The sequence below is a fragment of the Passer domesticus genome, chromosome 11 (assembly GCF_036417665.1).
Source record: "Passer domesticus isolate bPasDom1 chromosome 11, bPasDom1.hap1, whole genome shotgun sequence".
Classification (NCBI taxonomy): Eukaryota; Metazoa; Chordata; class Aves; order Passeriformes; family Passeridae; genus Passer; species Passer domesticus.
In genome coordinates this window covers 30,818,302-30,824,547 of record NC_087484.1, presented here as the reverse complement: position 1 = coordinate 30,824,547, position 6,246 = coordinate 30,818,302, and the positions used below count along the sequence as shown (strand labels likewise).

At 52.3% G+C, this 6,246-nt stretch overlaps 1 long non-coding RNA gene across 1 annotated transcript; it reads left to right on the top strand.

Annotated features, from left to right (window-relative positions):
• Window positions 1-576: 576 nt before the first annotated feature.
• Window positions 577-5,945, top strand: LOC135278261 (uncharacterized). The gene is made up of 3 exons (XR_010345807.1): window positions 577-1,146; window positions 4,957-5,002; window positions 5,637-5,945. It is a non-coding gene; the product is annotated as an uncharacterized LOC135278261 (long non-coding RNA).
• The last annotated feature ends 301 nt before the right edge of the window (window positions 5,946-6,246 follow it).

The window sequence follows — 6,246 nt, the reverse complement described above, 5'->3', positions numbered from 1 at the left end:
TCTTTGGTGTTAACCCTGCCCACTGGCAAAACAGGGCCCCATCCTCCCTGGGGAGGATGGGGAGACAAAAGCCATCACTCCAAATATCCCCCTTCCTCTTTGCTCCCCTCACTTCATACACTGTGCATGATGTCCTATGGTCTGGTATATCCCTGGGGTCAGTTGGGGTCACCTGTCCTGGCTGTGTCCCCTCCCAACCTCCCTCACAGCCCCTCCCTAGCGTGGCTGGAGGACAGGCCTTGGCTCAGTGTGAGCTCAGCAAGAACAAAACCATCTCTGCATGCTCAGCCCTGTGCTCAGCACCTGGCCCAGCAGTGTCAGTGCCAATGTCTGTGCCCTCAGTCCCTGCCAGGGCTTTCCATGGCAACTGCCAGGACAGGTGACCCAGGTGTCACCCCCCAGTGAGGGTTGCCATGGAAACAGTGCCAGCACTGCCCCTTTCTGTCTGGCTGACCTGGCCTTTGGCCCTGGCAGTGCCTTTTGCTGCTGGTTCCTGGTGCCTGAGTGGCCAGCGCGGCACAGGGCAGGTGGCCATGGCACAAGCCCCCAGCCAGGGATCCCCTCTGGCCCTGGGAAGTGACACCAGCCTGCCAGGGCAGGTTTCCATGGCAACCAACCATCACAACAGGTCCAGGCCTTGGTTGCTGTGGCACCAAACTAAGGAATGGGTCCCTGTGGCCGTTGCCATGGCACCTGGTGGCACCAATGAGTGTCACTGCAATTCTACCTGGAACAGCCCTGGCACTGCTTTGTCCTGAGGGTTGCTGTGGCAGCCAAGGACAGCAACAGCTCTGCACGCAAGTGGCCATGGAATCTGGCTGCAGAAATGGCTCCTTGGGGTGGTTTCCAAGGAAACTTGAACTGATGAGGGTTGCCATGGCACCCAAACGCAGCAGTGGGGTCAGTGCAGTGTCCATGGCAACAGCCCCTTTCAATGGCCCAGTGCAGGCTGGGATGATGATCCATCCTCACAGCCGACCCAGGGCAGGTCTGCAGTGGTCTTGCTGGCACCTTGGGCTTGGCACACACTTGAGGAGGGTGTTTTCAATGGGGGCCTCAGGAGATTTAGATTGCTTCAAAAAATTAAAAAGGCAAAATCCCTCTTTGGTTGGGTTCAGCCAGTTCTCCAAGCAAATCAGGTCCCAGGTGAGTGAGGAGAGACAAGGATGGGGCTGGGGAATGTGGATCAAGGTCATCCACACTGGTCCATCCTCAAGGCACAGCTTCTCTGACCAGGCCAGAACTCCTCAAAAGCGTCCCTGGGTCAGTATCCATCATAGAATGCTGCAATCACCTCTTGTGTAATAAGAAAAGTAATAAAATACACCCTTTAAAATAGGAACATATATTTCCTAGAAAGCCTTTGAAATATTTCTCCAGCAGGAAACCTTCCAAATGAACTGCTCAATACCAGAGGGAAATCAGGGCAGCACCATGGTTTGTTAGGACTTGTTTGATCCTAATGAGCCCTATGGTGCATTTGGAGCTGAGCCCTTGAACCTCAGGCCCTGAGAGGAGATTGCACAAAACTTTCCAGGAGTCCAAGTCAGAGGAAACACCCAAAGTGTCTCAAAGCATTAATAGATCCCACTGAGGTCCATCCCCAACACAGGCTTCTCATGGACTCCTTGGAGGAGAGAATTGGAGGCCAGGATGGCACAAAAACCTCTCAGAGACACTGTGGAATGAAAAATCCAAAGTAAATTGAACACCTTGAGTATCTCAAAGCATTAATGAGCCAAACTGAGTGTCAGTACAAAGCTCTCAAGGGACTAATTAACACAGATAATTGGGGCCATGATTGCACAAACCTCTCATAGAGTCTGTATTAAAAGATACAGACAGAAACACAGAATACAGATACAGAATCACCAAGTAACTTAAAATAACTGAAGTACCTTGAAGCAATAATGAGCCCAATGAGTGTTGTTACTAACAAAGCCTCTCTAGGGACCGATTACAGCAGATAATTGGAGACCATGATTGCACAAACCTCTCAGAGACTCCAAGGCAAAAGTAAAACACAAAGTCCTTTGAAAACTTGCACTTCCTGGGAGCAGTAAGGAGCCCCCCCCAGGGCCATTCCTGAGCAAGGCCCCAGGGACTCCTTCCAGTAGATCCTTGAGGCCACTGGGATGTGGGCTATGGGGGGATGCTGAGGGCAGGACAAGGGGCTGACAGTGCCCAGCCTGGCTGGGGCTGTGCCAGGAGGCCCCAGGGCCTCAGGACAAGGTGTTTCCTCCCAGGTCTTGGTGGCACAGACCCTGCTGCTGTGCCCCAGGGCACCAAGGTTTGGCTTCTCTTTGTCCCCACCTGCCATCACTGCCTCCAGTTCCTTGCTCTGGCTGGGGCCTGGGGACACTTTCTCAGTCATGTCCCTCTGTTGAGTTGTGTTCCTAATCAGTTGCAGTTGAATTAAGTTATGCTTTGTAAGTTGGTATGTTCCATTCTCCCCTTACGTTAAGAGTGGTTCTGCCGTGTTGCCTCCTCCCTTGAGCCCCTCTCCGTTTCCCTATCTCCTCCCCAGTTGCCCCAGCAACCACTATATCCTTTGTTCTATCCCTCCTCGGTGCCCTGCCCATCACTTGGTGACCCGACCCTTTCGTCGAGAAGCTTCTCTCTAGGGCATTGAGTGATTGGTTCAGGGGCCGGGGCCCCTCCCCAAGATACCCCGGACTGGATGAGTTAAGTTGTCTGTATCCCTTTACCCACTACCCCCTGGTCCTCTATTGGTTAGAGACCAGGTTCCACCTTTGTACCCACCTCCCTTTATAAGTTGCTGTCACCCTGTTAACCGTGTCTCTGCCTTCTGGCTCCCCTCAACTTTCCATCTCCCTGCTCCTCAACAAACCCGGTTATCCCAGAAGACAGAGTCCACGTTTTTCCTCGCTTCTGCTGTAGCTAGCCAAGGGTCCTAGAAAGTGTGCACTCTCCGTCACACTGAAGTGGAGAGAGTGCCCTCACCACTGCAGCTCAGGTGCCATTGGGCTCAGCAAGGCCGCCCTGAAAAGGGGCTTTCGGACACGCACGGCTGCATCTCTCAGTGAGACCCTTTAAAAGTCAAAGAAACTTTGGAGTTGGATTCTGACTTGGAGTTCTTGCGAGGTTTCTTCAGCTCCCTCTCAGGGACTGATGTTCAGGGCCTCAGCACAAAGCCCCAGAGGGTCATTAAAGCCCTTGTGCTGTGTCTGTGCTGCTGAGCTGGGCCAGGCTCCTGCACAGAGGCAGCTCCTGGTAACCAAGAAGAGCTTCAAAAGCACATTTCTCTTGATGAGCAGCTCTTCTGCCAGCCCAGCAGGGCTGGGGCACTGCCTGCAGCCACCCCAGGCACAGCACAGAGGCACAGAGAGCTTCAGTCAGTCAGGGCTGGGAAGGAGCTGAGAAGTGCCTGGGGGAGAATCACTGACAGCCCTTGGCAAAGGAACCTCTGGCTGCAGGACAATGCAGCTACAGGTCCTGGAGTGATCTTCTAAAGCTGGAACATCCCAATGCCTACAGACTCTGAGTACAACTCTGACTATTTCTGGTGCAGGGGAAGCGAAGTGCTCGTGAAGGTTTCACATGCTGAGGGGTATATCAGTCATAGGATATTTCCAAGACAAGGATTTTGTTAAAAATGAGGAAATTACCTTAGACTTTGTGTTCAGTTTTCTACTATTGGAGAATGGCAGGGAGGGGGAGATAAATAGTAAAGGTTGATTATGGCTCTTCACAAGTGCCTGAGACATCTGAACTGTTACTTTTAGTGATCACTAGGAGATCCCTAATGTGCTTTCAGCCACTCTGCCCATGGACAGAAGCAGCATCACCTTTGCTGGACCCATCAGGCTCAGTCTGAGCTGTCCTTTCTCCAAGCTGCAAACCTGCCCCAGCCAGTGCCCTGCAAACAGGCAGGGTTCTGTCGGGCCAAGGAGAGTGCACAGAGATTTGGGGTCTGTGAGTGCTGGCAGGGAGAGATCAGGCACAGGGAAACACCTGCAGGAGGAAAATCTCCAGGAAGCAGAAAGAAGATTGGGGAAAGAGAGAAAACAAACACAGAAATGTTGTGGCATGGAGAGTTTAGAAATGCCCACAGCAGCCCCTCCCTCTGAATAAGCCCCCTCCCTCCTGTCCCCCAGCCAAGCCTCTGCCCTCAGGGCTGGGGCTCCAAGGTGTGAAGCCCCTCCTGTGCAGGCAGAGCTGCAGCAGAGCCGTGGGGCAGCTCTGCGGCCCTGGGCCCAGTTCTCTCTGCAGAGCACAGGGCTGGGAGCAGCTGCCCGGCCCTGGGGGCTCTGGGAGGGGGCACAGCTGGCTCAGGGTGATGCTGTCCCCAGCGCCAGGCTCTGGGCAATGCTGTCAGTGCAGCCAGGGAAGGAGCTGCATCTCCCTAAATCCAATGCCATCATAAGGACACCTGGAAGTCCCTGTGAGATTTCAGTCCAAGCTGGGAGCTTCAATCCAGGATGCAAACCTGTCCTGGAGCATCCCTGAGTTATAAGATTCATGGGGAAAGGCAGAGGTGTTCTGACACTGAAAATGCTGTTGGGTTGATGAAATGAGCAACGTGAGTCCTTGGCTACAAATGTGGAGCTAGGCTATGGTGGATCCATCTGCTCCCTGCAGTACCTGGGGGTTTTTAAGAGAAACTCAGGAGTGTCAACATTCTTCATTTGAGACAAGTGAAAGCTCAGAGAAAATCCAATCAGAATGAAGTGACAGATCATCTTCCCTCAGTCTCCACTCTTAATCTTGCCTCAGGGAACTGTTCTACCAGAGGGCAGCAGAAATGCTGAGGGTTTCTGGTATCCAAGAATACCCAGGGAGACATGGAGGAAACTTAAAAAGAAAATCTCAGAACTCAAACACAAAAGCATGTCCATGTGTGTTCCAGAGGAGGGGGTATGGGAAATGGCTTTGATTTTGGTTACAGGTCTCTCCCCTAACTGTCCTCTTCACTGTCCTTTTCTCCATGAACAGGTCCCCATGCGCAGCCACAGCAAATGTCCAACAGCAGCTCCATCAGGTACTTCTTCCCGCTGGCATTGGCAGACACACAGCAGCTGCAGCTCCTGCACTTCTGCCTCTTGCTGGGCATCTCCCTGACTGCTCTCCTGGGCAACGGCCTCATCATCAGCGCCGTAGCCTGCGGCCAGCACCTGCACACGCCCATGTTCTTCTTCCTGCTCAACCTGGCCCTCAGCGACCTGGGTTCCATCTGCACCACTGTCCCCAAAGCCATGCACAATTCTTTCTGGGACACCAGGACCATCTCCTATGCAGGATGTGCTGCACAGCTCTTTTTGTTTTTGTTTTCTGCACAGCAACAGAGTTTTCCCTCCTGACCATCATGTGCTATGACCGCTACATGTCCATCTGCAAATCTTGGCACTATGGGACCCTCCTGGGCAGCAGAGCTTGTGCCCACATGGCAGCAGCTGCCTGGGCCTGTGGCTTTCTCAATGCTCTGCTACTCACAGCCAATACATTTTCCCTGCCCCTGTGCCATGGCAATGCCCTGGGACAATTCTTCTGTGAAATCCCCCAGATCCTCAAGCTCTCCTGCTCATAGTTCTACCTCAGGGAACTTGGGCATCTTGTGTTTTCCATCTGTTTAGGACTTGGAATGTTTTGTGTTCATTGTTTTCTCCTATGTGCAGATCTTCAGGGCCGTGCTGAGGATCCTCTCTGAGCAGGGACGGCACAAAGCCTTTTCCACCTGCCTCCCTCACTTGGCTGTGGTCTCTCTGTTTATCAGTACTGCTACATTTGCATACCTGAAGCTCCCCTCTGTTTCTTCTCCATCCCTGGATCTGTCAGTCTCTGTTCTGTACTGAGTAGTGATTCCAGCACTGAACAACCTTATCTACCGCCTGAGGAACCAGGAGCTCAAGGATGCCTTGAGGAAAGTGGTGATTGTATCTTTTCAGAAACAATAAACTCTCTTTTTTCTGCTCAGAACCTTCAGAATGTAACTTTTTACAATCTCAGCTGTTTTTTTCCCTATTTGTCCATTTTTCATTGGGAGGGACCTTATTAGTTTTCTAGTTTTATAATGATTTTTATAAAAAACATTATAGCATTTCTTCATAAAAAGCTCCTGGTAGCTTGGTTACTGTCCTGCTGCATGTCTGTGCTGTGACCTCAGGCAGGGACAGGCCATGGGACTGCTGAGACACAGCTGGGCTCCAGCACAGCAGCTCCACCAGCAAAGGGCATCTCCTGAGCACAGAGCAGGAAGGCTTTGTTCCTCTCCACAGTCACTTTCAG